This window comes from Petromyzon marinus, chromosome 40, assembly GCF_048934315.1.
Source record: "Petromyzon marinus isolate PM22_M1 ecotype Great Lakes invasive population chromosome 40, UKy_Petmar_22M1.pri1.0, whole genome shotgun sequence".
Lineage (NCBI taxonomy): Eukaryota > Metazoa > Chordata > Hyperoartia > Petromyzontiformes > Petromyzontidae > Petromyzon > Petromyzon marinus.
This window is the reverse complement of record NC_133706.1, coordinates 2,591,249-2,616,459: the sequence shown is the minus strand read 5'-3', so window position 1 is coordinate 2,616,459 and position 25,211 is coordinate 2,591,249.

Genomic DNA, 25,211 nt, shown 5'->3' with positions numbered 1-25,211 from the left:
CCCTCGAAAACACAACCCTCCAAAACACAACCCTCCAAAACACAGCCCTCCAAAACACAACCATCCAAAACACAACCCTCCAACACACAACCCTCCAAAACACAACCCTCTAAAACACAACCCTCCAAAACACAACCCTCCAACACACAACCCTCCAAAACACAACCCTCTAAAACACAACCCTCTAAAACACAGCCCTCCAAAACACAAACCTTGAAACACAACTCTCCAAAACACAGCCCTCCAAAACACAAGCCACCAAAACACAATCCTCCAAAACACAACCCTCCAAAACAAAACCCTTCAAAACACATCCCTCCAAAACCCAACCCTCCAAAACACAACCCTCTAAAACACAGCCCTCCAAAACACAACCCTCCAAAACACAGCCCTCCAAAACACAACCCTCAAAAACACAGCCCTCCAAAACACAACCCTCCATAACACAACCCCTCAAAACACAGCCCTCCAAAACACAACCCTCCAAAACACAGCCCTCCAAAACACAACCCTCAAAAACACAGCCCTCCAAAACACAACCCTCCAAAACACAAACCTCCAAAACACAGCCCTCCAAACACACAACCCTCCATAACACAACCCTCCATAACACAACCCTCCAAACAACCCTCCATAACACAAACGTCCAAAACACAACCCTCCAAAACACAGCCCTCCAAAACACAACCCTCCAAAACACAACCCTTGAAAACACAACCCTCCAAAACACAAACCTCCAAAACACAACCCTCTAAAACAACCCTCCAAAACACAGCCCTCCAAAACACAACCTTCCAAAACACAAGCCACCAAAACACAATACTCCAAAATACAACCCTCCAAAACAAAACCCTCCAAAACACAACCCTCCAAAACACAAACCTCCAAAACAAAGCCCTCCAAACACACAACCCTCCATAACACAACCCTCCATAACACAACCCTCTAAAAAACAACCCTCCAAAACACAACCCTCCAACACACAACCCTCCAAAACACAACCCTCTAAAACATAACCCTCCAAAACACAGCCCTCCAAAACACAAACCTTGAAACACAACTCTCCAAAACACAGCCCTCCAAAACACAAGCCCCCAAAACACAATCCTCCAAAACACAACCCTCCAAAACAAAACCCTCCAAAACACATCCCTCCAAAACACAACCCTCCAAAACACAACCCTCTAAAACACAGCCCTCCAAAACACAACCCTCCAAAACACAGCCCTCCAAAACACAACCCTCCAAAACACAGCCCTCCAAAACACAACCCTCCAAAACACAGCCCTCCAAAACACAACCCTCCATAACACAACCTCTCAAAACACAGCCCTCCAAAACACAACCCTCCATAACACAACCCTCTAAAAAACAACCCTCCAAAACACAACCCTCTCAAACACAACCCTCCAAAACACAACCTCCAAAAAACTAACCTTGAAACACAACTCTCCAAACACAAACCTCCAAACAACCCTCCATAAAACAAACGTCCAAAACACAACCCTCCAAAACACAGCCCTCCAAAACACAACCCTCCAAAACACAACCCTCGAAAACACAACCCTCCAAAACACAACCCTACAAAACACAACCCTCGAAAACACAACCCTCCAAAACACAACCCTCCAAAACACAGCCCTCCAAAACACAACCATCCAAAACACAACCCTCCAACACACAACCCTCAAAAACACAACCCTCTAAAACACAACCCTCCAAAACACAACCCTCTAAAACACAGCGCTCCAAAACACAACCCTCCAAAACACAGCCCTCCAAAACACAAACCTTCAAACACAACTCTCCAAAACACAGCCCTAAAAAACACAATCCTCCAAAACACAACCCTCCAAAACAAAACCCTCCAAAATACATCCCTCCAAAACACAACCCTCCAAAACACAACCCTCTAAAACACAGCGCTCGAAAACACAACCCTCCAAAACACAGCCCTCCAAAACACAACCCTCCAAAAAAATCCCTCCAAAACACATCCCTCCAACACACAACCCTCCAAAACACAACCCTCTAAAACACAACCCTCCAAAACACAGCCCTCCAAAACACAAACCTTGAAACACAACTCTCCAAAACACAGCCCTCCAAAACACAAGCCACCAAAACACAATCCTCCAAAACACAACCCTCCAAAACAAAACCCTCCAAAACATAACCCTCCAAAACACAACCCTCCAAAACACAACCCTCTAAAACACAGCCCTCCAAAACACAACCCTCCAAAACACAGCCCTCCAATACACAACCCTCCAAAACACAGCCCTCCAAAACACAACCCTCCATAACACAACCCCTCAAAACACAGCCCTCCAAAACACAACCCTCCAAAACACAGCCCTCCAAAACAAAAACCTCCAAAACACAGCCCTCCAAAAGACAACCCTCCAAAACACAAGCCTCCAAAACACAGCCCTCCAAACACACAACCCTCCATAACACAACCCTCCATAACACAACCCTCCAAACAACCCTACATAACACAAACGTCCAAAACACAACCCTCCAAAACACAGCCCTCCAAAACACAACCCTCCAAAACACAACCCTCGAAAACACAACCCTCCAAAACACAAACCTCCAAAACACAACCCTCTAAAACAACCCTCCAAAACACAGCCCTCCAAAACACAACCTTCCAAAACACAAGCCACCAAAACACAATACTTCAAAATACAACCCTCCAAAACAAAACCCTCCAAAACACATCCCTCCAAAACACAACCCTCCAAAACACAACCCTCTAAAACAACCCACCAAAACACAACCCTCCAAAACACAGCCCTCCAAAACACAAGCCACCAAAACACAATCCTCCAAAACACAACCCTCCAAAACAAAACCCTCCAAAACACATCCCTCCAAAACACAACCCTCCAAAACACAACCCTCTAAAACACAGCCCTCCAGAACACAACCCTCCAAAACACAGCCCTCCAAAACACAACTCTCCAAAACAAAACTCTCCAAAACACATCCCTCCAAAACACAACCCTCCAAAACACAACCCTCCAAAACACAGCTCTCCAAAACACAACCCTCCAAAACACAACCCTCCAAAACGCAAACCTCCAAAACACAGCGCTCCAAAACACAACCCTCCATAACACAACCCTCTATAACACAACCCTCCATAACACAACCCCTCAAAACACAGCCCTCCAAAACACAACCCTCCAAAACACAGCCCTCCAAAACAAAAACCTCCAAAACACAGCCCTCCAAAACACAACCCTCCAAAACACAACCCTCCAAAACACAGCCCTCCAAAACACAACCCTCCAAAACAAAACCCTCCAAAACACATCCCTCCAAAACACAACCCTCCAAAACACAACCCTCCAAAACACATCCCTCCAAAACACAACCCTCCAAAACACAACCCTCCAAAACACAGCCCTCCAAAACACAACCCTCCAAAACACAGCCCTCCAAAACACAACCCTCCAAAACACAACCATCCAAAACGCAAACCTCCAAAACACAGCCCTCCAAAACAAAACCCTCTAAAACACAACCCTCCAAAACACAGCCCTCCAAAACACAAACCTTCAAACACAACTCTCCAAAACACAGCCGTCCAAAACACAACCCTCCATAACACAACCCTCCATAACACAACCCTCTAAAACACAACCCTCCAAAACACAACCCTCTAAAACACAACCCTCCAAAACACAACCTCCAAAAAACTAACCTTGAAACACAACTCTCCAAACACAACCCTCCAAACAACCCTCCATGACACAAACCTTCAAAACACAACCCTCCAAAACACAGCCCTCCAAAACACAACCCTCCAAAACACAACCCTCCAACACACAACCCTCCAAAACAAAACCCTCTAAAACACAACCCTCCAAAACACAATTCCATCCAAAACACAAACCTTGAAACACAACTCTCCAAAACACAGCCCTCCAAAACACAAGCCACCAAAACACAATCCTCCAAAACACAACCCTCCGAAACAAAACCCTCCACAACACATCCCTCCAAAACACAACCCTCCAAAACACAACCCTCTAAAACACAGCCCTCCAAAACACAACCCTCCAAAACACAGCCCTCCAAAACACAACCCTCCAAAACACAGCCCTCCAAAACACAACCCTCCATAACACAACCTCTCAAAACACAGCCCTCCAAAACACAACCCTCCAAAACACAGCACTCCAAAACAAAAACCTCCAAAACACAGCCCTCCAAAACACAACCCTCCAAAACACAAACCTCCAAAACACAGCCCTCCAAACACACAACCCTCCATAACACAACCCTCCATAACACAACCCTCTAAAAAACAACCCTCCAAAACACAACCCTCTCAAACACAACCCTCCAAAACACAACCTCCAAAAAACTAACCTTGAAACACAACTCTCCAAACACAAACCTCCAAACAACCCTCCATAAAACAAACGTCCAAATCAAAACCCTCCAAATCACAGCCCTCCAAAACACAACCCTCCAAAACACAACCCTCCAAAACACAACCCTCCAAAACACAACCCTCCAAAACACAACCCTCGAAAACACAACCCTCCAAAACACAACCCTCCAAAACACAGCCCTCCAAAACACAACCATCCAAAACACAACCCTCCAACACACAACCCTCCAAAACACAACCCTCTAAAACACAACCCTCCAAAACACAACCCTCCAACACACAACCCTCCAAAACACAACCCTCTAAAACACAACCCTCTAAAACACAGCCCTCCAAAACACAAACCTTGAAACACAACTCTCCAAAACACAGCCCTCCAAAACACAAGCCACCAAAACACAATCCTCCAAAACACAACCCTCCAAAACAAAACCCTTCAAAACACATCCCTCCAAAACCCAACCCTCCAAAACACAACCCTCTAAAACACAGCCCTCCAAAACACAACCCTCCAAAACACAGCCCTCCAAAACACAACCCTCAAAAACACAGCCCTCCAAAACACAACCCTCCATAACACAACCCCTCAAAACACAGCCCTCCAAAACACAACCCTCCAAAACACAGCCCTCCAAAACACAACCCTCAAAAACACAGCCCTCCAAAACACAACCCTCCAAAACACAAACCTCCAAAACACAGCCCTCCAAACACACAACCCTCCATAACACAACCCTCCATAACACAACCCTCCAAACAACCCTCCATAACACAAACGTCCAAAACACAACCCTCCAAAACACAGCCCTCCAAAACACAACCCTCCAAAACACAACCCTTGAAAACACAACCCTCCAAAACACAAACCTCCAAAACACAGCCCTCCAAACACACAACCCTCCATAACACAACCCTCCATAACACAACCCTCCAAACAACCCTCCATAACACAAACGTCCAAAACACAACCCTCCAAAACACAGCCCTCCAAAACACAACCCTCCAAAACACAACCCTTGAAAACACAACCCTCCAAAACACAAACCTCCAAAACACAACCCTCTAAAACAACCCTCCAAAACACAGCCCTCCAAAACACAACCTTCCAAAACACAAGCCACCAAAACACAATACTCCAAAATACAACCCTCCAAAACAAAACCCTCCAAAACACAACCCTCCAAAACACAAACCTCCAAAACAAAGCCCTCCAAACACACAACCCTCCATAACACAACCCTCCATAACACAACCCTCTAAAAAACAACCCTCCAAAACACAACCCTCTTAAACACAACCCTCCAAAACACAACCTCCAAAAAACTAACCTTGAAACACAACTCTCCAAACACAAACCTCCAAACAACCCTCCATAAAACAAATGTCCAAAACACAACCCTCCAAAACACAGCCCTCCAAAACACAACCCTCCAAAACACAACCCTCGAAAACACAACCCTCCAAAACACAACCCTCCAAAACACAGCCCTCCAAAACACAACCATCCAAAACACAACCCTCCAACACACAACCCTCCAAAACACAACCCTCGAAAACACAACCCTCCAAAACACAAACCTCCAAAACACAACCCTCTAAAACAACCCTCCAAAACACAGCCCTCCAAAACACAACCTTTCAAAACACAAGCCACCAAAACACAATACTCCAAAATACAACCCTCCAAAACAAAACCCTCCAAAACTCAACCCTCCAAAACACAAACCTCCAAAACACAGCCCTCCAAACACACAACCCTCCATAACACAACCCTCCATAACACAACCCTCTAAAAAACAACCCTCCAAAACACAACCCTCTCAAACACAACCCTCCAAAACAAAACCTCAAAAAAACTAACCTTGAAACACAACTCTCCAAACACAAACCTCCAAACAACCCTCCATAAAACAAACGTCCAAAACACAACCCTCCAAAACACAGCCCTCCAAAACACAACCCTCCAAAACACAACCCTCGAAAACACAACCCTCCAAAACACAACCCTACAAAACACAACCCTCGAAAACACAACCCTCCAAAACACAACCCTCCAAAACACAGCCCTCCAAAACACAACCATCCAAAACATAACCCTCCAACACACAACCCTCCAAAACACAACCCTCTAAAACACAACCCTCCAAAACACAACCCTCCAACACACAACCCTCCAAAACACAACCCTCTAAAACACAACCCTCCAAATCACAGCCCTCCAAAACACAAACCTTGAAACACAACTCTCCAAAACACAGCCCTCCAAAACACAAGCCACCAAAACACAATCCTCCAAAACACAACCCTCCAAAACAAAACCCTCCAAAACATATCCCTCCAAAACACAACCCTCCAAAACACAACCCTCTAAAACACAGCCCTCCAAAACACAACCCTCCAAAACACAGCCCTCCAATACACAACGCTCCAAAACACAGCCCTCCAAAACACAACCCTCCATAACACAACCCTCCATAACACAACCCTCTAAAAAACAACCCTCCAAAACACAACCCTCTCAAACACAACCCTCCAAAACAAAACCTCAAAAAAACTAACCTTGAAACACAACTCTCCAAACACAAACCTCCAAACAACCCTCCATAAAACAAACGTCCAAAACACAACCCTCCAAAACACAGCCCTCCAAAACACAACCCTCCAAAACACAACCCTCGAAAACACAACCCTCCAAAACACAACCCTACAAAACACAACCCTCGAAAACACAACCCTCCAAAACACAACCCTCCAAAACACAGCCCTCCAAAACACAACCATCCAAAACATAACCCTCCAACACACAACCCTCCAAAACACAACCCTCTAAAACACAACCCTCCAAAACACAACCCTCCAACACACAACCCTCCAAAACACAACCCTCTAAAACACAACCCTCCAAAACACAGCCCTCCAAAACACAAACCTTGAAACACAACTCTCCAAAACACAGCCCTCCAAAACACAAGCCACCAAAACACAATCCTCCAAAACACAACCCTCCAAAACAAAACCCTCCAAAACATATCCCTCCAAAACACAACCCTCCAAAACACAACCCTCTAAAACACAGCCCTCCAAAACACAACCCTCCAAAACACAGCCCTCCAATACACAACGCTCCAAAACACAGCCCTCCAAAACACATCCCTCCATAACACAACCCCTCAAAACACAGCCCTCCAAAACACAACCCTCCAAAACACAGCCCTCCAAAACAAAAAACCTCCAAAACACAGCCCTCCAAAAGACAACCCTCCAAAACACAAACCTCCAAAACACAGCGCTCCAAAACACAACCCTCCATAACACAACCCTCTATAACACAACCCTCCATAACACAACCCCTCAAAACACAGCCCTCCAAAACACAACCCTCCAAAACACAGCCCTCCAAAACAAAAACCTCCAAAACACAGCCCTCCAAAACAAAACCCTCCAAAACACAACCCTCCAAAACACAGCCCTCCAAAACACAACCCTCCAAAACAAAACCCTCAAAAACACATCCCTCCAAAACACAACCCTCCAAAACACAACCCTCCAAAACACAACCCTCCAAAACACAGCCCTCCAAAACACAACCCTCCAAAACACAGCCCTCCAAAACACAACCCTCCAAAACACAACCATCCAAAACGCAAACCTCCAAAACACAGCCCTCCAAAACACAACCCTCTAAAACACAACCCTCCAAAACACAGCCCTCCAAAACACAAACCTTCAAAGACAACTCTCCAAAACACAGCCGTCCAAAACACAACCCTCCATAACACAACCCTCCATAACACAACCCTCTAAAACACAACCCTCCAAAACACAACCCTCTAAAACACAACCCTCCAAAACACAACCTCCAAAAAACTAACCTTGAAACACAACTCTCCAAACACAACCCTCCAAACAACCCTCCATGACACAAACCTCCAAAACACAACCCTCCAAAACACAGCCCTCCAAAACACAACCCTCCAAAACACAACCCTCCAACACACAACCCTCCAAAACACAACCCTCTAAAACACAACCCTCCAAAACTCAGCCATCCAAAACACAAACCTTGAAACACAACTCTCCAAAACACAGCCCTCCAAAACACAAGCCACCAAAACACAATCCTCCAAAACACAACCCTCCGAAACAAAACCCTCCAAAACACATCCCTCCAAAACACAACCCTCCAAAACACAACCCTCTAAAACACAGCCCTCCAAAACACAACCCTCCAAAACACAGCCCTCCAAAACACAACCCTCCAAAACACAGCCCTCCAACACACAACCCTCCAAAACACAAACCTCCAAAACACAGCCCTCCAAACACACAACCCTCCATAACACAACCCTCCATAACACAACCCTCTAAAAAACAACCCTCCAAAACACAACCTTCTCAAACACAACCCTCCAAAACACAACCTCCAAAAAACTAACCTTGAAACACAACTCTCCAAACACAAACCTCCAAACAACCCTCCATAAAACAAACGTCCAAAACAAAACCCTCCAAAACACAGCCCTCCAAAACACAACCCTCCAAAACACAACCCTCCAAAATACAACCCTCAAAAACACAACCCTCCAAAACACAACCCTCGAAAACACAACCCTCCAAAACACAACCCTCCAAAACACAGCCCTCCAAAACACAACCATCCAAAACACAACCCTCCAACACACAACCCTCCAAAACACAACCCTCTAAAACACAACCCTCCAAAACACAACCCTCCAACACACAGCCCTCCAAAACACAACCCTCTAAAACACAACCCTCCAAAACACAGCCCTCCAAAACACAAACCTTGAAACACAACTCTCCAAAACACAGCCCTCCAAAACACAAGCCACAAAAACACAATCCTCCAAAACACAACCCTCCAAAACAAAACCCTCCAAAACACATCCCTCCAAAACACAACCCTCCAAAACACAACCCTCTAAAACACAGCCCTCCAAAACACAACCCTCCAAAACACAGCCCTCCAAAACACAACCCTCCAAAACACAGCCCTCCTAAACACATCCCTCCAAAACACAGCCCTCCAAAACAAAAACCTCCAAAACACAGCCCTCCAAAACACAACCCTCCAAAACACAACCCTCTAAAACACAGCCCTCCAAAACACAACCCTCCAAAACACAGCCCTCCAAAACACAACCCTCCAAAACACAGCCCTCCAAAACACAACCCTCCATAACACAACCTCTCAAAACACAGCCCTCCAAAACACAACCCTCCAAAACACAACCCTCCAAAACACAGCACTCCAAAAAAAACCTCCAAAACACAGCCCTCCAAAACACAACCCTCCAAAACACAAACCTCCAAAACACAGCCCTCCAAACACACAACCCTCCATAACACAACCCTCCATAACACAACCCTCTAAAAAACAACCCTCCAAAACACAACCCTCTCAAACACAACCCTCCAAAACACAACCTCCAAAAAACTAACCTTGCAACACAACTCTCCAAACACAAACCTCCAAACAACCCTCCATAAAACAAACGTCCAAAACAAAACCCTCCAAAACACAGCCCTACAAAACACAACCCTCCAAAACACAACCCTCCAAAACACAACCCTCCAAAACACAACCCTCCAAAACACAACCCTCGAAAACACAACCCTCCAAAACACAACCCTCCAAAAGACAGCCCTCCAAAACACAACCATCCAAAACACAACCCTCCAACACACAACCCTCCAAAACACAACCCTCTAAAACACAACCCTCCAAAACACAACCCTCCAACACACAGCCCTCCAAAACACAACCCTCTAAAACACAACCCTCCAAAACACAGCCCTCCAAAACACAAACCTTGAAACACAACTCTCCAAAACACAGCCCTCCAAAACACAAGCCACCAAAACACAATCCTCCAAAACACAACCCTCCAAAACAAAACCCTCCAAAACACATCCCTCCAAAACACAACCCTCCAAAACACAACCCTCTAAAACACAGCCCTCCAAAACATAACCCTCCAAAACACAGCCCTCCAAAACACAACCCTCCAAAACACAGCCCTCCAAAACACAACCCTCCATAACACAACCCCTCAAAACACAACCCTCCAAAACACAACCCTCTAAAACACAACCCTCCAAAACTCAGCCATCCAAAACACAAACCTTGAAACACAACTCTCCAAAACACAGCCCTCCAAAACACAAGCCACCAAAACACAATCCTCCAAAACACAACCCTCCGAAACAAAACCCTCCAAAACACATCCCTCCAAAACACAACCCTCCAAAACACAACCCTCTAAAACACAGCCCTCCAAAACACAACCCTCCAAAACACAGCCCTCCAAAACACAACCCTCCAAAACACAGCCCTCCAAAACACAACCCTCCAAAACACAAACCTCCAAAACACAGCCCTCCAAACACACAACCCTCCATAACACAACCCTCCATAACACAACCCTCTAAAAAACAACCCTCCAAAACACAACCCTCTCAAACACAACCCTCCAAAACACAACCTCCAAAAAACTAACCTTGAAACACAACTCTCCAAACACAAACCTCCAAACAACCCTCCATAAAACAAACGTCCAAAACAAAACCCTCCAAAACACAGCCCTCCAAAACACAACCCTCCAAAACACAACCCTCCAAAATACAACCCTCCAAAACACAACCCTCCAAAACACAACCCTCGAAAACACAACCCTCCAAAACACAACCCTCCAAAACACAGCCCTCCAAAACACAACCATCCAAAACACAACCCTCCAACACACAACCCTCCAAAACACAACCCTCTAAAACACAACCCTCCAAAACACAACCCTCCAACACACAGCCCTCCAAAACACAACCCTCTAAAACACAACCCTCCAAAACACAGCCCTCCAAAACACAAACCTTGAAACACAACTCTCCAAAACACAGCCCTCCAAAACACAAGCCACAAAAACACAATCCTCCAAAACACAACCCTCCAAAACAAAACCCTCCAAAACACATCCCTCCAAAACACAACCCTCCAAAACACAACCCTCTAAAACACAGCCCTCCAAAACACAACCCTCCAAAACACAGCCCTCCAAAACACAACCCTCCAAAACACAGCCCTCCTAAACACATCCCTCCAAAACACAGCCCTCCAAAACAAAAACCTCCAAAACACAGCCCTCCAAAACACAACCCTCCAAAACACAACCCTCTAAAACACAGCCCTCCAAAACACAACCCTCCAAAACACAGCCCTCCAAAACACAACCCTCCAAAACACAGCCCTCCAAAACACAACCCTCCATAACACAACCTCTCAAAACACAGCCCTCCAAAACACAACCCTCCAAAACACAGCACTCCAAAACAAAAACCTCCAAAACACAGCCCTCCAAAACACAACCCTCCAAAACACAAACCTCCAAAACACAGCCCTCCAAACACACAACCCTCCATAACACAACCCTCCATAACACAACCCTCTAAAAAACAACCCTCCAAAACACAACCCTCTCAAACACAACCCTCCAAAACACAACCTCCAAAAAACTAACCTTGAAACACAACTCTCCAAACACAAACCTCCAAACAACCCTCCATAAAACAAACGTCCAAAACAAAACCCTCCAAAACACAGCCCTCCAAAACACAACCCTCCAAAACACAACCCTCCAAAACACAACCCTCCAAAACACAACCCTCCAAAACACAACCCTCGAAAACACAACCCTCCAAAACACAACCCTCCAAAACACAGCCCTCCAAAACACAACCATCCAAAACACAACCCTCCAACACACAACCCTCCAAAACACAACCCTCTAAAACACAACCCTCCAAAACACAACCCTCCAACACACAGCCCTCCAAAACACAACCCTCTAAAACACAACCCTCCAAAACACAGCCCTCCAAAACACAAACCTTGAAACACAACTCTCCAAAACACAGCCCTCCAAAACACAAGCCACCAAAACACAATCCTCCAAAACACAACCCTCCAAAACAAAACCCTCCAAAACACATCCCTCCAAAACACAACCCTCCAAAACACAACCCTCTAAAACACAGCCCTCCAAAACATAACCCTCCAAAACACAGCCCTCCAAAACACAACCCTCTAAAACACAGCCCTCCAAAACACAACCCTCCATAACACAACCCCTCAAAACACAGCCCTCCAAAACACAACCCTCCAAAACACAGCCCTCCAAAACAAAAACCTCCAAAACACAGCCCTCCAAAACACAACCCTCCAAAACACAAACCTCCAAAACACAGCCCTCCAAACACACAACCCTCCATAACACAACCCTCCATAACACAACCCTCCAAACACCCTCCATAACACAAACGTCCAAAACACAACCCTCCAAAACACAGCCCTCCAAAACACAACCCTCCAAAACACAACCCTCGAAAACAACCCTCCAAAACACAGCCCTCCAAAACACAACCTTCCAAAACACAAGCCACCAAAACACAATACTCCAAAATACAACCCTCCAAAACAAAACCCTCCAAAACACAACCCTCCAAAACACAAACCTCCAAAACACAACCCTCTAAAACAACCCTCCAAAACACAGCCCTCCAAAACACAACCTTCCAAAACACAAGCCACCAAAACACAATACTCCAAAATACAACCCTCCAAAACAAAACCCTCCAAAACACAACCCTCCAAAACACAAACCTCCAAAACAAAGCCCTCCAAACACACAACCCTCCATAACACAACCCTCCATAACACAACCCTCTAAAAAACAACCCTCCAAAACACAACCCTCTTAAACACAACCCTCCAAAACACAACCTCCAAAAAACTAACCTTGAAACACAACTCTCCAAACACAAACCTCCAAACAACCCTCCATAAAACAAATGTCCAAAAAACAACCCTCCAAAACACAGCCCTCCAAAACACAACCCTCCAAAACACAACCCTCGAAAACACAACCCTCCAAAACACAACCCTACAAAACAAAACCCTCGAAAACACAACCCTCCAAAACACAACCCTCCAACAAACAACCCTCCAAAACACAACCCTCGAAAACACAACCCTCCAAAACACAAACCTCCAAAACACAACCCTCTAAAACAACCCTCCAAAACACAGCCCTCCAAAACACAACCTTCCAAAACACAAACCACCAAAACACAATACTCCAAAATACAACCCTCCAAAACAAAACCCTCCAAAACACAACCCTCCAAAACACAAACCTCCAAAACACAGCCCTCCAAACACACAACCCTCCAAAACACAGCACTCCAAAACAAAAACCTCCAAAACACAGCACTCCAAAACAAAAACCTCCAAAACACAGCCCTCCAAAACACAACCCTCCAAAACACAAACCTCCAAAACACAGCCCTCCAAACACACAACCCTCCATAACACAACCCTCCATAACACAACCCTCTAAAAAACAACCCTCCAAAACACAACCCTCTCAAACACAACCCTCCAAAACACAACCTCCAAAAAACTAACCTTGAAACACAACTCTCCAAACACAAACCTCCAAACAACCCTCCATAAAACAAACGTCCAAAACAAAGCCCTCCAAAACACAGCCCTCCAAAACACAACCCTCCAAAACACAACCCTCCAAAACACAACCCTCCAAAACACAACCCTCCAAAACACAACCCTCGAAAACACAACCCTCCAAAACACAACCCTCCAAAACACAGCCCTCCAAAACACAACCATCCAAAACACAACCCTCCAACACACAACCCTCCAAAACACAACCCTCTAAAACACAACCCTCCAAAACACAACCCTCCAACACACAGCCCTCCAAAACACAACCCTCTAAAACACAACCCTCCAAAACACAGCCCTCCAAAACACAAACCTTGAAACACAACTCTCCAAAACACAGCCCTCCAAAACACAAGCCACCAAAACACAATCCTCCAAAACACAACCCTCCAAAACAAAACCCTCCAAAACACATCCCTCCAAAACACAACCCTCCAAAACACAACCCTCTAAAACACAGCCCTCCAAAACATAACCCTCCAAAACACAGCCCTCCAAAACACAACCCTCCAAAACACAGCCTTCCAAAACACAACCCTCCATAACACAACCCCTCAAAACACAACCCTCCAAAACACAACCCTCTAAAACACAACCCTCCAAAACTCAGCCATCCAAAACACAAACCTTGAAACACAACTCTCCAAAACACAGCCCTCCAAAACACAAGCCACCAAAACACAATCCTCCAAAACACAACCCTCCGAAACAAAACCCTCCAAAACACATCCCTCCAAAACACAACCCTCCAAAACACAACCCTCTAAAACACAGCCCTCCAAAACACAACCCTCCAAAACACAGCCCTCCAAAACACAACCCTCCAAAACACAGCCCTCCAAAACACAACCCTCCAAAACACAAACCTCCAAAACACAGCCCTCCAAACACACAACCCTCCATAACACAACCCTCCATAACACAACCCTCTAAAAAACAACCCTCCAAAACACAACCCTCTCAAACACAACCCTCCAAAACACAACCTCCAAAAAACTAACCTTGAAACACAACTCTCCAAACACAAACCTCCAAACAACCCTCCATAAAACAAACGTCCAAAACAAAACCCTCCAAAACACAGCCCTCCAAAACACAACCCTCCAAAACACAACCCTCCAAAATACAACCCTCCAAAACACAACCCTCCAAAACACAACCCTCGAAAACACAACCCTCCAAAACACAACCCTCCAAAACACAGCCCTCCAAAACACAACCATCCAAAACACAACCCTTCAACACACAACCCTCCAAAACACAACCCTCTAAAACACAACCCTCCAAAACACAACCCTCCAACACACAGCCCTCCAAAACACAACCCTCTAAAACACAACCCTCCAAAACACAGCCCTCCAAAACACAAACCTTGAAACACAACTCTCCAAAACACAGCCCTCCAAAACACAAGCCACAAAAACACAATCCTCCAAAACACAACCCTCCAAAACAAAACCCTCCAAAACACATCCCTCCAAAACACAACCCTCCAAAACACAACCCTCTAAAACACAGCCCTCCAAAACACAACCCTCCAAAACACAGCCCTCCAAAACACAACCCTCCAAAACACAGCCCTCCTAAACACATCCCTCCAAAACACAGCCCTCCAAAACACAACCCTCCAAAACACAGCCCTCCAAAACACAACCCTCCATAACACAACCTCTCAAAACACAGCCCTCCAAAACACAACCCTCCAAAACACAGCACTCCAAAACAAAAACCTCCAAAACACAGCCCTCCAAAACACAACCCTCCAAAACACAAACCTCCAAAACACAGCCCTCCAAACACACAACCCTCCATAACACAACCCTCCATAACACAACCCTCTAAAAAACAACCCTCCAAAACACAACCCTCTCAAACACAACCCTCCAAAACACAACCTCCAAAAAACTAACCTTGAAAAACAACTCTCCAAACACAAACCTCCAAACAACCCTCCATAAAACAAACGTCCAAAACAAAACCCCCCAAAACACAGCCCTCCAAAACACAACCCTCCAAAACACAACCCTCCAAAATACAACCCTCCAAAACACAACCCTCCAAAACACAACCCTCGAAAACACAACCCTCCAAAACACAACCCTCCAAAACACAGCCCTCCAAAACACAAACCTTGAAACACAACTCTCCAAAACACAGCCCTCCAAAACACAAGCCACCAAAACACAATCCTCCAAAACACAACCCTCCAAAACAAAACCCTCCAAAACACATCCCTCCAAAACACAACCCTCCAAAACACAACCCTCTAAAACACAGCCCTCCAAAACATAACCCTCCAAAACACAGCCCTCCAAAACACAACCCTCCAAAACACAGCCCTCCAAAACACAACCCTCCATAACACAACCCCTCAAAACACAGCCCTCCAAAACACAACCCTCCAAAACACAGCCCTCCAAAACAAAAACCTCCAAAACACAGCCCTCCAAAACACAACCCTCCAAAACACAAACCTCCAAAACACAGCCCTCCAAACACACAACCCTCCATAACACAACCCTCCATAACACAACCCTCCAAACAACCCTCCATAACACAAACGTCCAAAACACAACCCTCCAAAACACAGCCCTCCAAAACACAACCCTCCAAAACACAACCCTCGAAAACAACCCTCCAAAACACAGCCCTCCAAAACACAACCTTCCAAAACACAAGCCACCAAAACACAATACTCCAAAATACAACCCTCCAAAACAAAACCCTCCAAAACACAACCCTCCAAAACACAAACCTCCAAAACACAACCCTCTAAAACAACCCTCCAAAACACAGCCCTCCAAAACACAACCTTCCAAAACACAAGCCACCAAAACACAATACTCCAAAATACAACCCTCCATAACACAACCCTCTAAAAAACAACCCTCCAAAACACAACCCTCTTAAACACAACCCTCCAAAACACAACCTCCAAAAAACTAACCTTGAAACACAACTCTCCAAACACAAACCTCCAAACAACCCTCCATAAAACAAATGTCCAAAAAACAACCCTCCAAAACACAGCCCTCCAAAACACAACCCTCCAAAACACAACCCTCGAAAACACAACCCTCCAAAACACAACCCTACAAAACACAACCCTCGAAAACACAACCCTCCAAAACACAACCCTCCAACAAACAACGCTCCAAAACACAACCCTCGAAAACACAACCCTCCAAAACACAAACCTCCAAAACACAACCCTCTAAAACAACCCTCCAAAACACAGCCCTCCAAAACACAACCTTCCAAAACACAAACCACCAAAACACAATACTCCAAAATACAACCCTCCAAAACAAAACCCTCCAAAACACAACCCTCCAAAACACAAACCTCCAAAACACAGCCCTCCAAACACACAACCCTCCAAAACACAGCACTCCAAAACAAAAACCTCCAAAACACAGCACTCCAAAACAAAAACCTCCAAAACACAGCCCTCCAAAACACAACCCTCCAAAACACAAACCTCCAAAACACAGCCCTCCAAAACACAACCCTCCATAACACAACCCTCCATAACACAACCCTCTAAAAAACAACCCTCCAAAACACAACCCTCTCAAACACAACCCTCCAAAACACAACCTCCAAAAAACTAACCTTGAAACACAACTCTCCAAACACAAACCTCCAAACAACCCTCCATAAAACAAACGTCCAAAACAAAACCCTCCAAAACACAGCCCTCCAAAACACAACCCTCCAAAACACAACCGTCCAAAACACAACCCTCCAAAACACAACCCTCCAAAACACAACCCTCGAAAACACAACCCTCCAAAACACAACCCTCCAAAACACAGCCCTCCAAAACACAACCATCCAAAACACAACCCTCCAACACACAACCCTCCAAAACACAACCCTCTAAAACACAACCCTCCAAAACACAACCCTCCAACACACAGCCCTCCAAAACACAACCCTCTAAAACACAACCCTCCAAAACACAGCCCTCCAAAACACAAACCTTTAAACACAACTCTCCAAAACACAGCCCTCCAAAACACAAGCCACCAAAACACAATCCTCCAAAACACAACCCTCCAAAACAAAACCCTCCAAAACACATCCCTCCAAAACACAACCCTCCAAAACACAACCCTCTAAAACACAGCCCTCCAAAACATAACCCTCCAAAACACAGCCCTCCAAAACACAACCCTCCAAAACACAGCCCTCCAAAACACAACCCTCCATAACACAACCCCTCAAAACACAACCCTCCAAAACACAACCCTCTAAAACACAACCCTCCGAAACAAAACCCTCCAAAACACATCCCTCCAAAACACAACCCTCCAAAACACAACCCTCTAAAACACAGCCCTCCAAAACACAACCCTCCAAAACACAGCCCTCCAAAACACAACCCTCCAAAACACAGCCCTCCAAAACACAACCCTCCATAACACAACCTCTCAAAACACAGCCCTCCAAAACACAACATTCCAAAACACAGCACTCCAAAACAAAAACCTCCAAAACACAGCCCTCCAAAACACAACCCTCCAAAACACAAACCTCCAAAACACAGCCCTCCAAACACACAACCCTCCATAACACAACCCTCCATAACACAACCCTCTAAAAAACAACCCTCCAAAACACAACCCTCTCAAACACAACCCTCCAAAACACAACCTCCAAAAAACTAACCTTGAAACACAACTCTCCAAACACAAACCTCCAAACAACCCTCCATAAAACAAACGTCCAAAACAAAACCCTCCAAAACACAGCCCTCCAAAACACAACCCTCCAAAACACAACCCTCCAAAACACAACCCTCCAAAACACAACCCTCCAAAACACAACCCTCGAAAACACAACCCTCCAAAACACAACCCTCCAAAACACAGCCCTCCAAAACACAACCATCCAAAACACAACCCTCCAACACACAACCCTCCAAAACACAACCCTCTAAAACACAACCCTCCAAAACACAACCCTCCAACACACAACCCTCCAAAACACAACCCTCTAAAACACAACCCTCCAAAACACAGCCCTCCAAAACACAAACCTTGAAACACAACTCTCCAAAACACAGCCCTCCAAAACACAAGCCACCAAAACACAATCCTCCAAAACACAACCCTCCAAAACAAAACCCTCCAAAACACATCCCTCCAAAACACAACCCTCCAAAACACAACCCTCTAAAACACAGCCCTCCAAAACACAACCCTCCAAAACACAGCCCTCCAAAACACAACCCTCCAAAACACAGCCCTCCAAAACACAACCCTCCATAACACAACCCCTCAAAACACAGCCCTCCAAAACACAACCCTCCAAAACACAGCCCTCCAAAACAAAAACCTCCAAAACACAGCCCTCCAAAACACAACCCTCCAAAACACAAACCTCCCAAACACAGCCCTCCAAACACACAACCCTCCATAACACAACCCTCCATAACACAACCCTCTAAAACACAACCTCCAAAAAACTAACCTTGAAACACAACTCTCCAAACACAACCCTCCAAACAACCCTCCATAACACAAACGTCCAAAACACAACCCTCCAAAACACAGCCCTCCAAAACACAACCCTCCAAAACACAACCCTCGAAAACACAACCCTCCAAAACACAAACCTCCAAAACACAACCCTCTAAAACAACCCTCCAAAACACAAGCCACCAAAACACAATACTCCAAAATACAACCCTCCAAAACAAAACCCTCCAAAACACATCCCTCCAAAACACAACCCTCCAAAACACAACCCTCTAAAACAACCCTCCAAAACACAACCCTCCAAAACACAGCCCTCCAAAACACAAGCCACCAAAACACAATCCTCCAAAACACAAGCCACCAAAACACAATCCTCCAAAACACAACCCTCCAAAACAAAACCCTCCAAAACACATCCCTCCAAAACACAACCCTCCAAAACACAACCCTCTAAAACACAGCCCTCCAGAACACAACCCTCCAAAACACAGCCCTCCAAAAAACAACCCTCCAAAACAAAACTCTCCAAAACACATCCCTCCAAAGCACAACCCTCCAAAACACAACCCTCCAAAACACAGCTCTCCAAAACACAACCCTCCAAAACACAGCCCTCCAAAACACATCCCTCCAAAACACAACCCTCCAAAACGCAAACCTCCAAAACACAGCGCTCCAAAACACAACCCTCCATAACACAACCCTCTTTAACACAACCCTCCATAACACAACCCCTCAAAACACAGCCCTCCAAAACACAACCCTCCAAAACACAGCCCTCCAAAACAAAAACCTCCAAAACACAGCCCTCCAAAACACAACCCTCCAAAATAAAACCGTCCAAAACACATCCCTCCAAAACACAGCCCTCCAAAACACAACCCTCCAAAACACAGCCCTCCAAAACACAACCCTCCAAAACACAACCCTCCAAAACACAGCCCTCCAAAACACAACCCTCCAAAACACAAACCTCCAAAACACAACCCTCTAAAACAACCCTCCAAAACACAGCCCTCCAAAACACAACCTTCCAAAACACAAGCCACCAAAACACAATACTCCAAAATACAACCCTCCAAAACAAAACCCTCCAAAACACATCCCTCCAAAACACAAACCTCCAAAACCCAACCCTCTAAAACAACCCTCCAAAACACAACCCTCCAAAACACAGCCCTCCAAAACACAAGCCACCAAAACACAATCCTCCAAAACACAACCCTCGAAAACACAACCCTCCAAAACACAAACCTCCAAAACACAGCTCTCCAAAACACAACCCTCCAAAACACAGCCCTCCAAAACACATCCCTCCAAAACACAAGCCACCAAAACACAATCCTCCAAAACACAACCCTCCAAAACAAAACCCTCCAAAACACATCCCTCCAAAACACAACCCTCCAAAACACAACCCTCTAAAACAAAGCCCTCCAGAACACAACCCTCCAAAACACAGCCCTCCAAAACACAACCCTCCAAAACAAAACTCTCCAAAACACATCCCTCCAAAACACAACCCTCCAAAACACAACCCTCCAAAACACATCCCTCCAAAACACAACCCTCCAAAACGCAAACCTCCAAAACACAGCGCTCCAAAACACAACCCTCCATAACACAACCCTCTATAACACAACCCTCCATAACACAACCCCTCAAAACACAGCCCTCCAAAACACAACCCTCCAAAACACAGCCCTCCAAAACAAAAACCTCCAAAACACAGCCCTCCAAAACAAAACCCTCCAAAAAAAAACCCTCCAAAACACATCCATCCAAAACACAACCCTCCAAAACACAACCCTCCAAAACACAGCCTTCCAAAACACAACCCTCCAAAACACAGCCCTCCAAAAGACAACCCTCCAAAAGACAACCCTCCAAAACGCAAACCTCCAAAACACAGCCCTCCAAAACACAACCCTCCAAAACACAACCTCCAAAAAACAGCCCTCCAAAACACAACCCTCCATAACACAACCCTCCAAAACACAACCCTCTAAAACACAACTCTCAAACACAACCCTCCATAACACAACCCTCCAAAACACAACCCTTCAAAACACAGCCCTCCAAAACACAGCCCTCCAAAACACAACCCTCCAAAACACAGCTGTCCTAAATCACAGCCCTCCAAAACACAACACTCCAAAACACAGCCCTCCAAAACACAACCCTCCATGACACAACCCCTCAAAACACAGCCCTCCAAAACACAACCCTCCAAAACACAGCCCTCCAAAACAAAAACCTCCAAAACACAGCCCTCCAAAACACAACCCTCCAAAACACGAACCTCCAAAACACAGCCCTCCAAAACACAACCCTCCATAACACAACCCTCCATAACACAACCCTCTAAAACACAACCCTCCAAAACACAACCCTCTAAAACACAACCCTCCAAAACACAACCTCCAAAAAACTAACCTTGAAACACAACTCTCCAAACACAACCCTCCAAACAATCCTCCAAAACACAACCCTCCAAAACAAAACCCTCCAAAACACATCCCTCCAAAACACAACCCTCCCAAACACAACCCTCTAAAACACAGCTCTCCAAAACACAACCCTCCAAAACACAGCCCTCCAAAACACAACCCTCCAAAACACAGCCCTCCAAAACACAACCCTCCATAACACAACCCCTCAAAACACAGCCCTCCAAAACACAACCCTCCAAAACACAGCCCTCCAAAACAAAAACCTCCAAAACACAGCCCTCCAAAACACAACCCTCCAAAACACAACCTCCAAAAAACTAACCTTGAAACACAACTCTCCAAACACAACCCTCCAAACAATCCTCCAAAACACAACCCTCCAAAACAAAGCCCTCCAAAACACAACCTCCAAAAAACTAACCTTGAAACACAACTCTCCAAACACAAACCTCCAAACAACCCTCCATAAAACAAACGGTCAAAACAAAACCCTCCAAAACACAGCCCTCCAAAACATAACCCTCCAAAACACAACCCTCGAAAACACAACCCTCCAAAACACAACCCTCCAAAACACAACCCTCGAAAACACAACCCTCCAAAACACAACCCTCCAAAACACAGCCCTCCAAAACACAACCATCCAAAACACAACCCTCCAACACACAACCCTCCAAAACACAACCGTCTAAAACACAACCCTCCAAAACACAACCCTCCAACACACAACCCTCCAAAACACAACACTCTAAAACACAACCCTCCAAAACACAGCCCTCCAAAACACAAACCTTGAAACACAACTCTCCAAAACACAGCCCTCCAAAACACAAGCCACCAAAACACAATCCTCCAAAACACAACCCTCCAAAACAAAACCCTCCAAAACACATCCCTCCAAAACACAACCCTCCAAAACACAACCCTCTAAAACACAGCCGTCCAAAACACAACCCTCCAAAACACAGCCCTCCAAAACACAACCCTCCAAAACACAGCCCTCCAAAACACAACCCTCCATAAAACAACCCCTCAAAACACAGCCCTCCAAAACACAACCCTACAAAACACAGCCCTCCAAAACAAAAACCTCCAAAACACAGCCCTCCAAAACACAACCCTCCAAAACACAAACTTCCAAAACACAGCCCTCCAAACACACAACCTTCCATAACACAACCCTCCATAACACAACCCTCCAAACAACCCTCCATAACACAAACGTCCAAAACACAACCCTCCAAAACACAGCCCTCCAAAACACAACCCTCCAAAACACAACCCTCGAAAACACAACCCTCCAAAACACAAACCTCCAAAACACAACCCTCTAAAACAACCCTCCAAAACACAGCCCTCCAAAACACAACCTTCCAAAACACAAGCCACCAAAACACAATACTCCAAAATACAACCCTCCAAAACAAAACCCTCCAAAACACAACCCTCCAAAACACAAACTTCCAAAACAAAGCCCTCCAAACACACAACCCTCCATAACACAACCCTCCATAACACAACCCTCTAAAAAACAACCCTCCAAAACACAACCCTCTCAAACACAACCCTCCAAAACACAACCTCCAAAAAACTAACCTTGAAACACAACTCTCCAAACACAACCCTCCAAACAATCCTCCAAAACACAACCCTTCAAAACAAAACCCTCCAAAACACATCCCTCCAAAACACAACCCTCCAAAACACAACCCTCTAAAACACAGCTCTCCAAAACACAACCCTCCAAAACACAGCCCTCCAAAACACAACCCTCCAAAACACAGCCCTCCAAAACACAACCCTCCATAAAACAACCCCTCAAAACACAGCCCTCCAAAACACAACCCTACAAAACACAGCCCTCCAAAACACAAGCCTACAAAACACAGCCCTCCAAAACAAAAACCTCCAAAACACAGCCCTCCAAAACACAACCCTCCAAAACACAAACCTCCAAAACACAGCCCTCCAAACACACAACCTTCCATAACACAACCCTCCATAACACAACCCTCCAAACAACCCTCCATAACACAAACGTCCAAAACACAACCCTCCAAAACACAGCCCTCCAAAACACAACCCTCCAAAACACAACCCTCGAAAACACAACCCTCCAAAACACAAACCTCCAAAACACAACCCTCTAAAACAACCCTCCAAAACACAGCCCTCCAAAACACAACCTTCCAAAACACAAGCCACCAAAACACAATACTCCAAAATACAACCCTCCAAAACAAAACCCTCCAAAACACAACCCTCCAAAACACAAACCTCCAAAACAAAGCCCTCCAAACACACAACCCTCCATAACACAACCCTCCATAACACAACCCTCTGAAAAACAACCCTCCAAAACACAACCCTCTCAAACACAACCCTCCAAAACACAACCTCCAAAAAACTAACCTTGAAACACAACTCTCCAAACACAACCCTCCAAACAATCCTCCAAAACACAACCCTCCAAAACAAAACCCTCCAAAACACATCCCTCCAAAACACAACCCTCCAAAACACAACCCTCTAAAAAACACAGCTCTCCAAAACACAACCCTCCAAAACACAGCCCTCCAAAACACAACCCTCCAAAACACAGCCCTCCAAAACACAACCCTCCATAACACAACCCCTCAAAACACAGCCCTCCAAAACACAACCCTCCAAAACACAGCCCTCCAAAACAAAAACCTCAAAAACACAGCCCTCCAAAACACAACCCTCCAAAACACAACCTCCAAAAAACTAACCTTGAAACACAACTCTCCAAACACAACCCTCCAAACAATCCTCCAAAACACAACCCTCCAAAACAAAGCCCTCCAAAACACAACCTCCAAAAAACTAACCTTGAAACACAACTCTCCAAACACAAACCTCCAAACAACCCTCCATAAAACAAACGGTCAAAACAAAACCCTCCAAAACACAGCCCTCCAAAACACAACCCTCCAAAACACAACCCTCGAAAACACAACCCTCCAAAACACAACCCTCCAAAACACAACCCTCGAAAACACAACCCTCCAAAACACAACCCTCCAAAACACAGCCCTCCAAAACACAACCATCCAAAACACAACCCTCCAACACACAACCCTCCAAAACACAACCCTCTAAAACACAACCCTCCAAAACACAACCCTCCAACACACAACCCTCCAAAACACAACCCTCTAAAACACAACCCTCCAAAACACAGCCCTCCAAAACACAAACCTTGAAACACAACTCTCCAAAACACAGCCCTCCAAAACACAAGCCACCAAAGCACAATCCTCCAAAACACAACCCTCCAAAACAAAACCCTCCAAAACACA